The sequence below is a fragment of the Anomaloglossus baeobatrachus genome, unplaced genomic scaffold, assembly GCF_048569485.1.
Source record: "Anomaloglossus baeobatrachus isolate aAnoBae1 unplaced genomic scaffold, aAnoBae1.hap1 Scaffold_336, whole genome shotgun sequence".
NCBI lineage: Eukaryota > Metazoa > Chordata > Amphibia > Anura > Aromobatidae > Anomaloglossus > Anomaloglossus baeobatrachus.
The window spans coordinates 276,659-296,388 of NW_027442736.1; the positions used below are offsets into that span (position 1 = coordinate 276,659).

Below are 19,730 nucleotides of genomic sequence, written 5' to 3' on the forward strand. Positions count from 1 at the left end.
CCCACTTGACTGGCATCAGTTGACCCCCCTTTTGAAAAAGAAAAAGATGCTTTGCATGAAGCACTCTCAAAAATACGCATGCCTTTCCCGTCCCCTGGCTGACCCAGGGGAAGAAAAGTCCTCTGAGAGCCATGACTTGTTCATCTTGGTTCTTTTAGAAACACAGCGAGGGGACTCCAACCACAGTCTCCCTCGTTGCCACTAATTGGGCCACACACACCCCACTTGACTGGCATCAGTTGACCCCCCTTTTGAAAAAGAAAAAGATGCTTTGCATGAAGCACTCTCAAAAATACGCGTGCCTTTCCCGTCCCCTGGCTGACCCTGGGGAAGAAAAGTCCTCTGAGAGCCATGACTTGTTCATCTTGGTTCTTTTGAAAACACAGCGAGGGGACTCCAACCACAGTCTCCCTCGTTGCCACTAATTGGGCCACACACACCCTACTTGACTGGCATCAGTTGACCCCCCTTTTGAAAAAGAAAAAGATGCTTTGCATGAAGCACTCTCAAAAATACGCATGCCTTTCCCATCCCTTGGGTGACCCAGGGGAAGAAAAGTCCTCTGAGAGCCATGTCCACATTGTCAGTGGACAGACACGTGTGCTTATCTGCCAGCAGACCTTCAGCAGCACTGAAGAAAGGTTCCGAGAGAACGCTGGCTGCAGGACACGACAAGATCCCCAAAGCGTACGTGGCAATCTCAGGCAATTTATCCAGATTGGAAGCCTAAAATGAGCAGGGCTCAAGTTACACAGTAATGGCATCGATGTTTCCTTGCATATACTCATATATCTGTGTGTCCTCCTCTTTTTCCTTGTCCAGCTCTTTTGTTTTCGCATGAGTATATGTCCTTGTCACTTTCCCATGTGTTTGTGTTGTGTTGTGAGTTGTTTGTCACCTTTTGGACACCTTTGAGGGTGTTTTCTAGGTGTTGTTATATCTTTGTGAATGCCAGCCATTGTTTCCTATGCAGTTCGAGTCCGGTTCATCGAACGTTCGACGAACCAAACTCGAACGGGAGCTCAGTTCGGTGAACCGACCTCGAGCAGAACCGCGACTGGTTCGCTCATCTCTAGTTTTGACCGCCAGGGGAAAAAAAAAAATAATTCGTAGTACTGTTGGTGATGGAAGACAAAACATCCCGTTATTCGTGAACGAAGCCAAGAAATTTTTATATTGCAGGTTGATAGAGTATTACTTCAACACCAAGAAAAGATAGGTTTCACTGGGGATTGAATGAGGACCTTCTGCATGTAAAGCACACATGATTACCACTACACTATGAAACCTGCCAAAAAAAATTATAGAGTATTGGCTATCGGAGCAAAATTGTGACTGATAGGGCCTTTTTATTGCTGAAGAAAAGTATTTTTGGTAATGAAAAATTTACAATTTTTATTACATATTTTACCAGTTTTAGTCCTACAAAGGGATATTGCTTAAATTGAAGTTTACATTGAATGTGTTACTTTTTTCTACACAGTTTAGTCGTTTGCTTTTGTATTTATGGGAACTATATATTTTGAAACAAAAAGGATTTTTATAATATGGGATTATGTTTTCTGCTAAAATGGTCAATAAAAAAGAAACCCAAAATCGTAGTTCTCTTTGTGATGGAAGCCAATATGTATTGTCATTTGGCAACGAAACCAAGAATTTCATATACTACAGGTTGAGAGCAAATTACTTCAACACCGAAAAAAGATTGGTTTTACTGGGGATTGAACCCAGAACGTTCTGCATGTGAAGCAGACTTGATGACCACCACACTAGAAAACCTGTGAAATCCTTCAAAGTAATGGCAATTAGAGACGAGTTTTGACCACCAGGGGAAAAAAAAAATAATTCGTAGTTTTGTTGGTGATGGAAGCCAAAACATCCTGTTATTCGACAACAAAGCCAAGAACTTCATATATTGTAGTTGGATAAGGTATTATTTCAACACCAAGAACAGATTGGTTTCACTGGGGATTGAACCCAGGACCTTCTGCGTGTTAAGCAGACGTGATGACCACTACACTATGAAACCTGTGAAATCCTGCAAAGCAATGGCAATTAAAGACGAGTTTTGACCGCCAGGGGAAAAAAAAAATAATTCGTAGTTCTGTTGGTGATGGAAGCCAAAACATCCTGTTATTCGACAACAAAGCCAAGAACTCCATATATTGTAGTTGGATAGGGTATTATTTCAACACCAAGAACAGATTGGTTTCACTGGGGATTGAACCCAGGACCTTCTGCGTGTTAAGCAGACGTGATGACCACTACACTATGAAACCTGTGAAATCCTGCAAAGCAATGGCAATTAAAGACGAGTTTTGACCGCCAGGGGAAAAAAAAAAATAATTCGTAGTTCTGTTGGTGATGGAAGCCAAAACATCCTGTTATTCGACAACAAAGCCAAGAACTTTATATATTGTTGGTTGATAGGGTATTATTTCAACACCAAGAACAGATTAGTTTAACTGGGGATTTAACTCAGGACCTTTTGCGTATTAAGCAGACGTGATGAACACTACACTATGAAACCTGATGGACAGTTACTGTGTATTGGCAAACAGAGCAGAATTGTGACTGACGTGGCCTTTTTATTGCTGAAGGAAAGTATTTTTGGTAATGAATAGTGATGAGCGAGTATGCTTGTTACTACTCGGTACTTGCACGAGTATCACTGTACTCGGGCAACTTGGCGGTGACCGAGTAATCTCGCATTACTCGTGCTGTACTCGTGGTCTTCATCCCTGCATGTTGGCGCTCTTTTGAGAGCCATCCCTTATGCAGGGATTGGCTGGCAGACCACTGCAATGCCACAGCCCTGTTAGTTGTGGAATTGCAGTGATTGGCCGGCCTGCACAGCGTGACCGAGCCTTTATACCGGCGGGCGCGCTGTGCTCTGCACACAGCCATCCAGACAGTTAGTGCAGGGAGAGTGTTGCTGCTTCAGGGAAAGGTTTGCGGCCCTTTATAGCTATTTCCGTAGCAGGGCTGCAAACAGTGTGACCAGAAGTCCTTCTTAGGACTATTATAGTTGTATACAGGCAGGCAGGGTATAGCCAGGTCGGAGTACAGTAGCAGAGTCTTTCTCAGGACTATTGTTGCTGTATACAGGCAGGGTATAGCCAGGTCGGAATACAGGCTAGTGACTAGAAGAGTCCTTGTCAGGACTATTGTAGCAGTATACAGGCAAGCAGGCAGGCAGGGTATATAGCCATTCCTAGTGGTGACCGTATACCAGCCTTCATCATATCTGGGGCTGGTGTACAAAGTCTAAAACAATCCAGATAGTGTCAGACTTCTCAGTAATTGTCGCTCCTAAAAACCTGTTAGGTTCTTAGTGCGTCCGTGCTTGCATTTAAAAACCGCACGTGTGTGCCTGTCGGTGGCAGCGTACAGGTTCACGTTTTGCACAAACTATTATATAACACACAAGTCTAGTGAATAATACACGTCAGTCAGCAGTGTCTGATAGTGTCAGACTTCTCAGTAATTGTCGCTCCTAAAAACCTGTTAGGTTCTTAGTGCGTCCGTGCTTTCATTTAAAAACCGCACGTGTGTGCCTGTCAGTGGCAGCGTACAGGTGCACGTTTTGCACAAACTATTATATAACGCACAAGTCTAGTGAATAATACACGTCAGTCAGCAGTGTCTGATAGCGTCAGACTTCTCAGTAATTGTCGCTCCTAAAAACCTGTCAGGTTCTTAGTGCGTCCGTGCTTGCATTTAAAAACCGCACGTGTGTGCCTGTCGGTGGCAGCGTACAGGTGCACGATTTGCACAAACTTGGATATAACGCACAAGTCTAGTGAATACACGTCAGCACAGCATTGCAAAATGCGCAAGTTCGTTGGCAAGGAACAAGGAAGTGGACGTGATGGTGGTGCAGGCAGATGCCAAGGTCGTGGGCAAGCTCTAATTTCGCCACAACAAAGGGCCACATCTAGTCACTCGCACGTCCTGTCCCAAATTCTTGGGGACCGCAGCAGTACACCGCTCTTGAACCAAGACCAGTGTCAACAGGTTGTTAGTTGGATAGCGGATAATGCTTCCAGTCAGATTGGCTCCACCACAAACACTCTGTCTTCCACACGGTCAAGTGTCAGTAGCCGTGATACTGCACCGCACATTTCAGAACCTGATCCTCCTTCCTACTACAAGGCTGAGTACACGTCCTCGGACATTACTGATCCCACACTTGGACACTCGGAAGAGCTGTTCACGTTTCCATTCGCACATTCTGGCCTCTCGCCAGCTCATGTTGAAGTGGGTCATGAGGAGATCGTATGTACAGATGCCAAAATATTTGAGCAGCCACGTTCTCACGAAGTTGGCAACGTGTCTCAACAAGGGGTGGACGATGATGAGACACAATTGTCAGGAAGTCAGGAGGAGGAGCAGGGTGCGGAAGAGGAAGACGATGTGGTGGATGATCCAGTAACTGACCCAACCTGGCAGGAGGATATGCAGAGCGAGGACAGCAGTGCACAGGGGGAGGGAGGCGTAGCATCCCAACAGGCAGTAAGAAGCAGGGTGGTGGCTCCAGGCAGAAGTCAGGCAACCGTTCCCCGGAACAACAACACGACACAAGGTGCCTGTACAAATGTTAGGTCTTCCCGAGTCTGTCAGTTTTTTAAGTTGGCTCCAGATGATTCTAAAAAGGCCATTTGCAACACCTGCCGTGCCAGCATCAGCAGGGGTACCAAAACTAGCAGCCTGACCACCACCAGCATGATCAGGCACATGTCAGCCAAGCACCCGACTTTGTGGGAAGTACAACAGAGTCGAGGAGCAGTGCTTGCTGATGTCACTGCTACGTCTTCGCTTGTTGTGCATGCGAGCCAATCCCCTTTCCATGCTGCCTGCGAACAAGCCTCCTCTGGTCCTGCACCTGCAGTTGCCTACGCAGAAATAACACCATCATCAAGCACGTCCTTGTGCCATCGCAGCGTTCAGTTATCCATTCAGCAAACCTTTGAACGCAGGCGCAAATACACTGCCAACACCCCACATGCCACAGTTCTAAATGCTAACATTTCGCGACTGCTTGTGCTGGAAATGTTGCCTTTTAGGCTGGTCGAGACAGAAGCATTCCGCGACCTGATGGCGGCAGCTGTCCCACGTTACTCGGTCCCCAGCCGCCACTATTTCTCCCGGTGTGCCGTCCCCGCGTTGCATAACCACGTGTCACAAAACATCACACGTGCCCTGAACAACGCTGTTTCACCCAAAGTCCACCTAACCACAGACACGTGGACAAGTGCTTGTGGGCAAGGCCGCTACATCTCGTTGACGGCACACTGGGTTAATATTGTGGAAGCTGGGACCCAGTCTCAGCGAGGGACGGAACACGTCCTTCCCACACCAACGTTTGCAGGCCCTACCTCAGTCAGGGTTTCACCCACACTCTACAGCTCCGGAATGTCATGCTCTTCAGCCTCCTCCTCCTCCTGCGCATCCTCATCCACTTTACCCTCCACACCAGTCCCAAGCTGGAAGCACTGCAGCACTGCCTCGGCAAAGCGGCAACAGGCTGTGCGTGCTGAAGCTAATCTGCATAGGTGACAAACCCCACAATGCAGAAGAGGTGTGGACAGCTCTGAAACAGCAGGCAGATCACTGGCTCACACCTCTGAACCTAAAGCCAGGAAAGGTCGTGTGTGACAATGGCCGGAACCTGGTGGCGGCTTTGAGGCGAGGCCAGCTGACACATGTTCCATGCGTGGCCCATGTGCTCAACCTCGTGGTTCAGCGGTTTCTAAAGTCATACCCAGAGCTGTCTGATCTGCTGTTAAAAGTTTGCCGCCTGTCTGCACATTTTCGAAAGTCACCTACTGCTTCAGCCGGCCTTGCTGGCTTTCAGCGCCGTTTGCATCTTCCGGCTCACAGACTGGTGTGTGATGTCCCCACGTGTTGGAATTCAACTCTGCACATGTTGGTCAGGATATGTGAGCAGAAGAGGGCAGTTGTTGAGTACCTGCATCACCTAAGCCGTCGGGAAATGGGTCAAACTCCACACATAACACCTGAGGAGTGGAGATGGATGTCCGACCTATGTACCATCCTCCAAAACTTTGAGGACTCCACCAAGATGGTGAGTGGTGATGACGCCATTATTAGCGTCACCATTCCGCTTCTCTGCCTTCTAAAACGGTCTCTGCTCAAAAACAAACATGATGCATTGCAGGCGGAGCGCGATGAGTTGCAGCAAGAAACAGTAGTGGGTGTGGGTGATAACACAGAGCCCAGCCTCGTCTCATCACAACGTGCAGTGGAGGACTATGACGAGGAGGAGGATGAAGACATGGAGCAACTCTCCGGCCAAATTGAGGATATGACATGCACACCAGTCATATCCTCGGTTCAGCGTGGCTGGCCAGAGGACAGGGTAGATGAGGAGGAGGAGGAGGAGGACAGCATGTTCAGTCATCGTGTTGGTCAGGATACTGAAGTACTGGCTGTTAAGAGTCTGGCGCACATGGCTGACTTTATGGTAAGCTGCCTGTCTCGTGACCCTCGCGTTAAGAACATCTTGGCCAACAATCATTACTGGTTGGTAACACTGTTAGACCCACGCTACAAGGAGAACTTTATGTCTCTTATTCCCGAGGCGGAGAGGTCAACCAAAATGCAGCAGTTCCGGAAGGCCATAGTCACAGAAGTAGGCAAAGCATTCCCCTCACAAAACGCTAGCGGCATAGGTCAGGAATCAGTGGACACCCAAGGCGTACAGCCGAGAGAGGCACAAGTCCAATCCGCCAGAGGTAGGGGAACAGTCTTTAAGATGTGGGACAGTTTTCTCAGCCCCTCATGTACCACAGCCCCTGAGGTGCGGGGTAGTGCCACAAGAAATTCTAAGTTTGCCCAGATGCTCAAGGAGTACCTTGCAGATCGAACAACTGTACTCCGACATTCCTCTGTGCCTTACAATTATTGGGTATCCAAGGTGGACACGTGGCATGAATTGGCTCTCTACGCCTTGGAAGTCCTGGCCTGCCCTGCCGCTAGCGTTTTGTCAGAGCGTGTTTTTAGTGCCGCAGGTGGAATCATTACAGATAAACGCACCCGCCTGTCAACTGAAAATGCTGACAGGCTGACTCTGATCAAGATGAACAAGTGTTAGATTGGGCCAGACTTCACCACACCACCAGCAAATGAGAGCGGAATTTAAAGTTTGAAACGGGAATTTGCCATGTACCTCCACTCACCCATGGGTACACACTTCTGGACTTTGGATAATCGCTGGACTGCTCCTCCTTCTCCTCATGCACCACCATGATGACCGTTACAGTAGTTAGGCCTTTGTTTCAGGAATACCCCCAGTGGTAAATTTTTTCGCCCATTCTTTTGGAATGGACATTACAACGACAGGAGACCCGCTCCTTTGCAATGGGAACAATGTTTTGAGGCCCTCATGCACATCTCTATCCAGGGACAACGTGGAGCCTCCCAATTTTTGGCTGCCCTGCCAAAGGGCTATACTACAATAGACCCACTTCCTTACAATGGGCACTTCAGGGTTACAGGCCCTCATGCACGTCTCTATCAAGGGACAACGTGGAGCCTCCCAATTTTTGGCTGCCCTGCCAAAGGGCTATACTACAATAGACCCACTTCCTTACAATGGGCACTTCAGGGTTACAGGCCCTCATGCACGTCTCTATCCAGGGACAACGTGGAGCCTCCCAATTTTTGGCTGCCCTGTCAAAGGGCTATACTACAATAGACCCACTTCCTTACAATGGGCACTTCAGGTTTACAGGCCCTCATGCACGTCTGTATGCAGGGGCATGGGTGAACCTCACAATTTTGGACTGCCCTGGCAAAGGAAAATACTACAAAGACTCACTTCCTCAAAATGGGCACATTAGACTCAAGAGGCCTTCATGTACGTCTCTTCTTAGGGACATCGGAGTGCCACACAATGTTTTAGGTAAAATCTTTCATGTATTAATCTCAAAAAGTAACATACACCAGCTCTATCTCACTATTGGGTATGTGCCCTTAACATTTCTGCCATGAAAATTCATTTTGGTGTCATTTTGGAAGGTTTTCTGGTGAGTCCGTAAAAATGGTGTAAAACACAGACAAAATTGTTCACAGCTGTGACTTTTGAGTGATAAATGCTTCAAGGGGTCTTCCCCATGCTGTTGCCATGTCATTTGAGCACTCTTCTGAGACTTTTGTGACATTTTTAGGGTTTCTACATGCTGCTGGGGGTCATTTCATAAAAATACTCGGGTCTCCCATAGGATAACATTGGGCTCGGTGCTCGGGCCGAGTACACGAGTATCTTGGGATGCTCGGCCCGAGCCTCGAGCACCCGAGCTTTTTAGTACTCGCTTATCACTAGTAATGAAACATTTACAATTTTTATTACATATTTTACCAGTTTTATTCCTGCAAAGGGATATTGCTTAAATTGAAGTTTACATTGAATGTGTTACTTTTTTCTACACAGTTTAGTCGTTTGCTTTTGTATTTATGGGAACTATATATTTTGAAACAAACAGGATTTTTATAATATGGGATTATGTTTTCTGCTAAAATGGACAATAAAAAAGAAACCCAAAAATAAAACCCAGGACCTTTTGCGTGTTAAGCAGATGTGATGACCACTACACTATGAAACCTTACGGAAAGTTACTGTGTATTGGTAAGCAGAGCAGAATTGTGACTGACGGGGCCTTTTTATTGCTGAAGGAAAGTATTGGTTACATAGTTACATAGTTACTTAGGTTGAAAAAAGACCTAGGTCCATCTAGTTCAACCTTCCTCCACCAGTTCTACATTTAGTCACTAAGTCATTTATAACCAACAATGTTTTGTGTACTGAGGAAATCATCCAGCCCTTTTTTAAAAGCTGTTATAGTATCTGCCATTACTACCTCTTGTGGTAGGGCATTCCACAGTCTGACTGCTCTAACTGTAAAGAACCCTTTCCTATTTAGCTGTTGGAATCGCTTTTCTTCCACTCGCAGTGAGTGCCCCCTGGTCCTTAGTACTGTCTTTGGAAGAAATAAGTCATGTGCCAGTCCTTTATATTGACCACACATGTATTTATACATATAAATGAGATCTCCTCTGAGACGTCTTTTTTCTAAGCTAAAGATATCTAACTTTTTCAACCTGTCATCATATGGGAGGCCTTCCATTCCTTGTAATAGTCTAGTTGCCCGCCTTTGAACTGACTCTAACTTCTGAATGTCCTTTTTAAAATGTGGAGCCCAAAACTGGATCCCGTATTCCAGATGTGGCCTTACAAGTGATTTTTAGAGGGGTAACAATACGTTGGGATCACGGGATCTAATCTCTCTTTTTATACACCCTAAAATCTTGTTTGCTTTAGCAGCTGCTGCTTGACATTGAGTGCTGCTGCTCAGCTTATTTGTAATGAGAATACCCAAGTCCTTCTCCTGTTCTGTAGTCCCGAGTTTACTTCCATTTAATGTATACGCAGCTATAGGATCACTCCATCCTAGGTGCATTACTTTACATTTATCAACATTAAATCTCATTTGCCAAGTATTTGCCCATTCTGACATCTTATCCAGATCTTTTTGTAATATTGTACTATCCAGGTCAGTTTTTAATATCCTACATAGTTTGGTGTCATCGGCAAAGACTGACACTGTACTATCAATCCCATCCACAAGGTCATTAATAAAGAGATTAAAAAGAATCGGTCCAAGCACAGATCCCTGCGGCACCCCACTGCTGACTATAGCCCATTTAGAGAATGTACCATTTATGACTACTCTTTGTTTCCTATCTCTTAGCCAATTCCTTACCCAGTTGCATATTGTGTCCCCTAGTCCTTGCTTCTGGAGCTTTAGTATAAGGCTATTTTGTGGTACAGTATCAAATGCCTTTGCAAAGTCCAAATAAATCACATCAGCTGCATTACCAATATCCAGGTTTGAACTTACCCCCTCATAGAACCCCAACAGGTTGGTTAGACACGACTTATCTTTCATGAATCCATGCTGTTTGTCAGTTTTCATATTATTTTCTGCAATATATTTTTGCATGTCATCCCTTAAAATGCCCTCAAAAACTTTGCATACTACTGATGTCAGGCTTACTGGACGGTAGTTGCCTGGATCTACCCTCTTACCTTTCCTAAATATCGGTACCACATCAGCAATCCTCCAATCCTGAGGCACCAACCCTGTTACAAGTGAGTCTAAAAAGATGCGATACAGCGGTCTGTCGATTACGGAGCTCAATTCCCTCAATATTCGTGGATGAATGCCATCTGGCCCTGGGGATTTGTCAATGTTTAATTTACTCAGACGTAGGCGTACTTCATCTTGTGTTAAATTAATTATATCGGGTGGTGAACTTTGATTTTTCACTTGTTGAATGATCCCTGGTACAGTCAGTTCCTTGGTGAATACAGATGAGAAATGCCTATTTAATATCTCAGTCTTTTGTTTGTCCTCTATAACTAAGTTGTTATTATATTTTAAGGGGCCGATACTATCCTTTGTTTTCCTTTTGGCATTAATGTATTTATAAAAGATTTTGGGATTTATTTTAATGTCATTGGCGATTTTTGTTTCAGTAGCTAATTTTGCTTGTTTGATTTCTTTTTTACATTTCCTATTGATATCTTTATACTTCTGAAATGCTATTTCTGTATTCTCAGCCTTTAAGATTTTAAATGCCCTTTGTTTTTGTTTTATTATACTTTGTACAGTCTTAATTATCCATAGTGGTTTCTTTTTATTCCTGGACATTTTATTACCAGAGGGTATACGTTTTTTACAGGACTCTAGTAGTATATCCTTAAACTTACCCCATTTATGTTCGGTATCCCCAGTTATTATGACTTTGTCCCAATCTACACAATTAAGCTCTTCCCTTAATTTGTTGAAATCAGCTTTCCTACAATTCCAGGTTTTAGCATTCCCCCTTTGAAATGTTCTATTGAATATTATGTTGAAGCTTACCATATTATGATCGCTGCTGCCAAAGTGCTCCCGGACCTGTAGATCTGAAATTGTATCCGGTCTATTTGACAGGACCAGATCTAGCAAATTACTTCCCCTGGTCGGTTCACCTACCATCTGAGAGAGGAAATTGTCTTGAATAGTAAATAAGAACTTACAGATTTTAGCAGAACCAGAAGATTCTATGTCCCACTGTATGTCTGGATAGTTGAAATCCCCCATAATAAGAACCCGATTATTATTATTAGCTGCCTTTTCAATTTGTTCCAGCATTTCACCCTATATTTGTTGAGGTATGTTAGGAGGCTTATAGCAAACTCCAATTAGTATTTTTCCATTATTCCCCTCCCCATGTACATTTACCCATACTGACTCTACATTGTTGCTGTTCCCCTCAATGTCCTCATACAACACAGGTTTTAGGTACATATTTTACCAGTTTTATTCCTACAAAGGGATTTTTCTTGAAATTAAGTTTACATTGAATGTGTTACTTTTTTCTACATAGTTTAGTCATTTGCTTTTGTATTTATGGGAACTATATATTTTGAAACAAACAGGATTTTTATAATATGGGATTATGTTTTCTGCTAAAATGGACAATAAAAAAGAAACCCAAAATCGTAGTTCTCTTTGTGATGGAAGCCAAAATGTATTGTCATTTGGCAACGAAACCAAGGATTTTCTATATTACAGGTTGATAGCAAATTACTTCAACAGCGAAAACGGCTTGTTTTTACTAGGGGTTGAACCTAGGACCTTCTGCGTATGAAGCAGACATGATGACATCTACACTTTGAAACCTGTGAAATCCTGCAAAGTAATGGCAATTAGAGACGAGTTTTGATAACCAGGGGAAAAAAAAATAATTCGTAGTTGTATTGGTGATGGAAGCCAAAACATCCCGTCATTCGGCAACAATGCCAAGAACTTCATATATTGTAGTTTGATAGGGTATTATTTCAACATTAAGAACAGATTGCTTTTACTGGGGATTGAACCAGTGTTAAGCAGACGTGATGACAACTACACTATGAAACCTGATGAAAGGTTACTGTGTATTGGCAAACAGAGCAGAATTGTGACTGACGGGGCCTTTTTATTGCTGAAGGAAAGTATTTTTGGTAATGAAACATTTACAATTTTTATTACATATTTTACCAGTTTTATTCCTGCAAAGGGATATTGCTTAAATTGAAGTTTACATTGAATGTGTTACTTTTTTCTACATAGTTTAGTCGTTTGCTTTTGTATTTATGGGAACTATATATTTTGAAACAAACAGGATTTTTATAATATGGGATTATGTTTTCTGCTAAAATGGACAATAAAAAAGAAACCCAAAATCGTAGTTCTCTTTGTGATAAAAGCCAAAATGTATTGTCATTTGGCAAAGAAACCAAGAATTTTATATATTACAGGTTGATAGCAAATTATTTCAACAGCGAAAACGGCTTGTTTTTCCTAGGGATTGAACCCAGGACCTTCTGCGTGGGAAGCATATGTGATGACAACTACACTTTTAAACCTGTGGAATCCTGCAAAAATAATGGCAATTAGATACGAGTTTTGATAACCAGGGGAAAAAAAAATAATTCGTAGTTCTATTGGTGATGGAAGCCAAAACATCCCGTCATTCGGCAACAAAGCCAAGAACTTCGTATATTGTAGTTGGATAGGGTATTATTTCAACACCAAGAACAGATTGGTTTCATTGGGGATTGAACCCATGACATTCTGTGTGCGAAGCAGATGTGATGACTACTACACTTTGAAACCTGAGAAATTCTGCAAAGTAATGGCAATTAGAGACGAGTTTTGACCACCAGGGGAAAAAAAAAAATAATTCGTAGTTATGTTGGTGATGGAAGCCAAAACATCCTGTTATTCGGCAACAAAGCCAAGTACTTAATATATTGCAGGTTGAAAGAGTATTATTTCAACACCAAGAACAGATGGGTTTCACTGGGGATGAAACCTAGGATCTTCTGCGTGTAAAGCAGACGTGATTACCACTACACTATGAAACATGACCAAAAATTATAGTGTATTGGCTATCGGAGCCGAATTGTAACTGATGGGGCCTTTTTATTGCTGAAGAAAAGTGTTTTTGGTTAATGAAACATTTACAATTTTTATTTCATATTTTACTAGTTTTATTCCTACAAACGGATTTTGCTTAAATTGAAGTTTATATTGAATGTGTTACTTTTTTTCACATAGTTTGGCCTTTTGCTTTTGTATTCATGGGAACTATATTTTTTGAAACAAACAGGATTTTTATAATATGGGATTATGTTTTCTGCTGAAATGGTCAATAAAAAAGAAACCCAAAATCGTAGTTCTCTTGGTGATGGAAGCCAAAATGTATTGTCATTTGGCAACGAAACCAAAAAGTTCATATATTACAAGTCGATAGGAAATTACTTCAACACCGAAAACAGATTGGTTTCACTGGGGATTGAACCCAGGACCTTCTGAGTGTGAAGCAGACGTGATGACCACTACACTATGAAACCTGTGAAATCCTGCAAAGCAATGGCAATTGGAGACGTGTTTTGACCGCCAGGGGAAAAAAAAAAAATTCGTAATTCTGTTGGTGATGGAAGCCAAAACATCCCATCATTCGGCAACAAAGCCAAGAACTTCATATATTGTAGGTTGATAGGGTATTATTTCAACACCAAGAACAGATTGGTTTTACTGGGGATTGAACCTAGGACTTTCTGCGTGTTAAGCAGACGTGATGACCACTACACTATGAAACCTGATGAAAAGTTACTGTGTATAGGCTAGCAGAGCAGAATTTTGACTGACGGGGCCTTTTTATTGCTGAAGGAAAGTATTTTTGGTAATGAAACATTTACAATTTTTATTACATATTTTACCAGTTTTAGTCCTACAAAGGGATATTGCTTAAATTGAAGTTTACAATGAATGTGTTACTTTTTTTCTACACAGTTTAGTCGTTTCCTTTTGTATTTATGGGAACTATATATTTTGAAACAAACAGGATTTTTATAATATGGGATTATGTTTTCTCCTAAAATGGTCAATAAAGAAGAAATCAAAAATCGTAGTTCTCTTTGTGACGGAAGCCAAAATGTATTGTCATTTGGCAACGAAACCAAGAATTTTATATATTTCAGGTTGATAGCAAATTACTTCAACAGCGAAATTGGCTTGTTTTTACTGAGGATTGAACCCAGGACCTTCTGCGTGTGAAGCATACGTGATGACTACTACACTTTGAACCCTTTGAAATCCTGCAATGTAATGGCAATTAGAGACGAGTTTTGACCACCAGGGGAAAAAAAAAATAATTCGTAGTTCTATTGGTGATGGAAGCCAAAACATCCCGTCATTCGGCAACAAAGCCAAGAACTACATATATTGTAGTTGGATAGGGTATTATTTCAACACCAGGAGCAGTTTGGTTTCACTGGGGATTGAACCCAGTTTATATTGAATGTGTTCCTTTTTTCCACTTAGTTTGGTCTTTTGCTTTTGTATTTATGGTAACTATATTTTTTGAAACAAACAGGATTTTTATAATATGGGATTATGTTTTCTGCTAAAATGGTCAATAAAAAAGAAACCCAAAATCGTAGTTCTCTTGGTGATGGAAGCCAAAATGTATTGTCATTTGGCAATGAAACCAAGAATTTCATATATTACAAGTCGATAGGAAATTACTTCAACACCAAAAAAAAGATTGGTTTTACTGGGGATTGAACCCAGAACGTTCTGCATGTGAAGCAGACTTGATGACCACCACACTAGAAAACCTGTGAAATCCTGCAATGTAACGGCAATTAGAGACGAGTTTTGACCGCCAGGGGCAAAAAAAAAATAATTCGCAGTTCTGTTGGTTATGGAAGCCAAAACATCCCGTCATTCGGCAACAAAGCCAAGAACTTCATATATTGTAGTTGGATAGGGTACTATTTCAACACCTAAAACAGATTGTTTTCACTTGGGATTGAACCCAGAACATTCTGCATGTGAAGCAGACTTGATGACCACCACACTTTAAAACTTGTGAAATCCTGCAAAGTAATGGCAATTAGAGACGAGTTTTGACCGCCAGGGGAAAAAAAAAATAATTCGTAGTTCTGTTGGTTGTGGAAGCCAAAACATCCCGTCATTTGGCAACAAAGCCAAGAACTTCATGTATTGTAGTTAGATAGGGTATATCTCAACACTAAGAACAGATTGGTTTCACTGGGGATTACACCCAGGACCTTCAGCATGTTAAGCAGACGTAATGACCACTACACTATGAATCCTGATGGAAAGTTACTGTGTAGTTGCTAGCAGAGCAGAATTGTGACTGACGGGGCCTTTTTATTGCTGAAGGAAAGTATTTTTGATTAATGAAACATTTGCAATTTTTCTTACATATTTTACTAGTTTTATGCCTACAAAGGGAATTTGCTTAAATTGAAGTTTACATTGAATGTGTTACTTTTTTCTACATAGTTTAGTCGTTTGCTTTTGTATTTATGGGAATTATATATTTTGAAACAAACAGGATTTTTATAATATGGGATTATGTTTTCTGCTAAAATGATCAAAAAAAAGAAACCCAAAATCGTAGTTCTCCTTTGATAGAAGCCAAAATGTATTGTCATTTGGCAACGAAACCAAGAATTTCATATCTTACAGGTTGATAGAAAATTACTTCAACACCAAAAACAGATTGGTTTCACTGTGGATTGAACCCATAACATTTTGCATGTAAAGCAGACTTGATGACCACCACACTAGAAAACCTGTGAAATCCTGCAAAGTAATGGCAATTAGAGACGAGTTTTGACCGCCAGGGGAAAAAAAAAATAAGACGTACTTCTGTTAGTGATGGAAACCAAAACATCCCTTAATTCGGCAACAAAGCGAACACCTTCATATATTGCACGTTGATAGGTTCCTATTGCAACACTAAGAAGAGAAAGGTTTCTCTGGGGATTGAATCCAGGACTTTCTGCGTGGAAAAAAGGCGTGATTACCACTACACTATGAAACAAGACAAAAATTATAGAATAGCAGAGCAGAATTGTGACTGACGGGGCCTTTTTATTGCTGATGGAAAGTATTTTTGATAATGAAACATTTACAATTTTTATTACATATTTTACCAGTTTTATTCCTACAAAGGGATATTGCTTAAATTGAAGTTTACATTGAATGTGTTACTTTTTTCTACACAGTTTAGTCGTTTGCTTTTGTATTTATGGGAACTATTTATTTTGAAACAAACAGGATTTTTATAATATGGGATTATGTTTTCTGCTAAAATGGACAATCAAAAAGAAACCCAAAATCGTAGTTCTCTTTGTGATGGAAGCCAAAATGTATTGTCATTTGGCAACGAAACCAAAAATTTTATATATTACAGGTTGATAGCAACTTACTTCAACAGTGAAAACGGCTTGTTTTTACAAGGGATTAAACCCAGGACCTTCTGAGTGTGAAGCAGATGTGATGACTACTACACTTTGAAACCTGTAAATTCCTGCAAAGTAATGGCAATTAGAGACGAGTTTTGACCGCCAGGGGAAAAAAAAAAAAAATTCGTAGTTCTGTTGATGATGGAAGCTAAAACATCCCATCATTCGGCAACAATTCCAAGAACTTCATATATTGCACGTTGATAGGGTATTATTTCAACACCAAGAACAGATGGGTTTTACTGGGGATTGAACCCAGGACTTTCTGCAAGTAAAGCAGACGTGATTACCACTACACTATGAATCCTGACAAACAATTATAGAGTATTGGCTATCGGAGCCGAATTGTAACTGACGGGGCCTTTATATTGCTGAAGGAAAGTGTTTTTGGTTAATGAAACATTTACAATTTTTATTACATATTTTACCAGTTTTATTCCTACAAAGAGATTTTGCTTAAATTGAAGTTTACATTGAATGTGTTACTTTCAAGGGATTTACAAAGGGATTTTGCTTAAATTGAAGTTTATATCAAATGTGTTACTTTTTTTTACATAGTTTGGTCTTTTGCTTTTGTATTTATGGGAACTATATTTTTTGAAACAAAGAGATTTTTTACAATATGGGCTTATGTTTTCTGCTAAAATGGTCAATAAAAAAGATACCCAAAATCGTAGTTCTCTTGGTGATAAAAGCCAAAATGTATTGTCATTTGGCAACGAAACCAAGAATATCATATCTTACAGGTTGATAGGAAATTACTTCAATACCGAATACAGATTGTTTTCACTGAGGATTGAACCCAAGATGTTCTGCATGTGACGTGATGACCACTACACTATGAAACCTATGAAATTCTGCAAAGTAATGGCAATTAGAGACGAGTTTTGACCACCAGGGGAAAAAAAAAATAATTCGTAGTTCTGTTGGTGATGGAAGCCAAAACATCCCATCATTCGGCAACAAAGCCAAAAACTTCATATAGTGTAGTTTGATAGGGTAATATTTCAACACCATGAACAGATTGGTTTTGCTGGGGATTGAACCCAGGAGTTTCCGCGTGTTTCACAGACTTGATGACCACTACACTATGAAATCTGAAGGAAAGTTACCATGTATTGGCTAGCAGAGCAGAATTGTGACAGATGAGGCCTTTTTATTGCTGAAGGAAAGTATTTTTGGTTAATGAAACATTTACAATTTTTATTACATATTTTACCAGTTTTATTCCTACAAAGGGATTTTCTTAAATTGAAGTTTACATTGAATGTGTTACTTTTTTCTACATAGTTTGGTCTTTTGCTTTTGTATTTATGGGTAGAGTTGAGCACGGTTCGCGGTTCGAGGTTCTCCAGTTCGCGGCTCGAGTGATTTTGGGGGCTGTTCTAGATGGAACTAGAACTCGAGCTTTTTTGCTAAAGCTCGATAGTTCTAGATACGTTCGAGAATGGTTCTAGCAGCAAAAATCCCCAATCACTGGGGATTGAACCCAGGACCTTCTGCGTGCTAAGCAGACGTGATGACCACTACACTATGAAACCTGTGAAATCTTGCAAAGTAATGGCAATTAGAGACGAGTTTTGACCGCCAGGAAAAAAAAAAAATAATTCGTAGTTCTGTTGGTGATGTAAGCCAAAACATCCTGTTATTCGGCAACAAAGCCAAGAACCTTATACAAGGCAGGTTGATAGGGTATTATTTCAACACCAAGAAAAGATGGGTTTCACTGGGGATTGAACCCAGGACCTTCTGCGTGTAAAGCTGACGTGATGACCACTACACTATTAAACCTGATGGGAAGTTACTGTGTATTGGCAAGCAGAGCAAAATTGTGACTGATGGGGCCTTTTTATTGCTGAAGGTAAGTATTTTTGGTTAATGAAACATTTACAATTTGTATTACATATTTTACCAGTTTTAATCCTACAAAGAGATTTGGCTTAAATTGAAGTTTACATTGAATGTGTTACTTTTTTCTACATAGTTTAGTCGTTTGCTTTTGTATTTATGGTAACTATATATTTTGAAACAAACAGATTTTTTTATATGGGATTATGTTTTCTGCTAAAATGGTCAATAAAAAAGAAACCCAAAATCGTAGTTCTCTTTGTGATGGAAACCAAAATGTATTGTCATTTGGCAACAAAACAAAGAATATTATATATTACAGGTTGATAGCAAATCACTTCAACAGCGAAAACGGCTTATTTTTACTGGGGATTGAACCCAGGACCTTCTGCGTGTGAAGCAGATGTGATGACTACTACACTTGAAACCTGTGAAATCCTGCAAAGTAATGGCAATTAGAGACGAGTTTTGACCACCAGGGAAAAAAAAAATAATAATTCGCAGTTCTATTGGTGATGGAAGCTAAAACATCCCGTCATTTGGCAACAAAGCTGAGAACTTCATATATTGTCGTTTGATAAGGTATTATTACAACACCAAGAACATTTTGGTTTCACTGGGGATTGAACCTAGGACCTTCTGCATGTTAAGCAGACGTGATTACCACTATACTATGAAACCTGACAAAAAATGTAGAGTATTGGCTATCGAAGCCGAATTGTAACTGACGGGGCTTTTTTATTGCTGAAGAAAAGTGTTTTTGGTTAATGAAACATTTACAATTTTTATTACATATTTTACTAGTTTTATTCCTACAAAGGCATTTTGCTTAAATTGAAGTTTATATTGAATGTGTTACTTTTTTCTACATAGTTTGGTCTTTTGCTTTTGTATTTATGGAAACTATATTTTTTAAACAAACAGGATTTCTATAATATGGGATTATGTTTTCTGCTAAATTGGTCAATAAAAAAGAAACCCAAAATCGTAGTTCTCTTGGTGATGGAAGCCAAAATGTATTGTCATTTGGCAACGAAACCAATAATTTCATATATTACAAGTCGATAGGAAATTACTTCAACACCGAAAACAGATTGGTTTCACTGGGGATTGAACCCAGGACCTTCTGCGTGTAAGGCAGACGTGATGACCACTACACTATGAAACCTGTGAAATCCTGCAAAGCGAAGGCAATTGGAGACGAGTTTTGACCGCCAGGGGAAAAAAAAATAAATTCGTAGTTCGGTTGATGATGGAAGCCAAAAAATCCCATCATTCGGCAACAAAGGCAAGAACTTCATATATTGTAGTTGGATAGGGTATTATTTCAACAAAAAGAACAGATCGGTTTCACTGGGGATTGAACCAAGGACCTTCTGCATGTTAAGCAGACGTGATGACCACTACGCTATGAAACCTGTGAAATCCTGCAAAGCAATGGCAATTGGAGACGAGTTTTGACCGCCAGGGGAAAAAAAAAATG

The 19,730-nt window shown here is 41.0% G+C and overlaps 3 non-coding genes across 3 annotated transcripts; all 3 read right to left on the minus strand.

Annotated features, from left to right (window-relative positions):
- Nucleotides 1-1,956: 1,956 nt before the first annotated feature.
- On the minus strand, nucleotides 1,957-2,029 carry TRNAV-AAC (transfer RNA valine (anticodon AAC)). Its single transcript has one exon. It is a non-coding gene; the product is annotated as a tRNA-Val (tRNA).
- Nucleotides 2,030-2,206: 177 nt separating this feature from the next.
- TRNAV-AAC (transfer RNA valine (anticodon AAC)) lies at nucleotides 2,207-2,279 on the minus strand. Its single transcript has one exon. It is a non-coding gene; the product is annotated as a tRNA-Val (tRNA).
- A 17,063-nt stretch (nucleotides 2,280-19,342) lies between these two features.
- TRNAV-UAC (transfer RNA valine (anticodon UAC)) lies at nucleotides 19,343-19,415 on the minus strand. The gene has a single exon. It is a non-coding gene; the product is annotated as a tRNA-Val (tRNA).
- Between the last annotated feature and the right edge of the window lie 315 nt (nucleotides 19,416-19,730).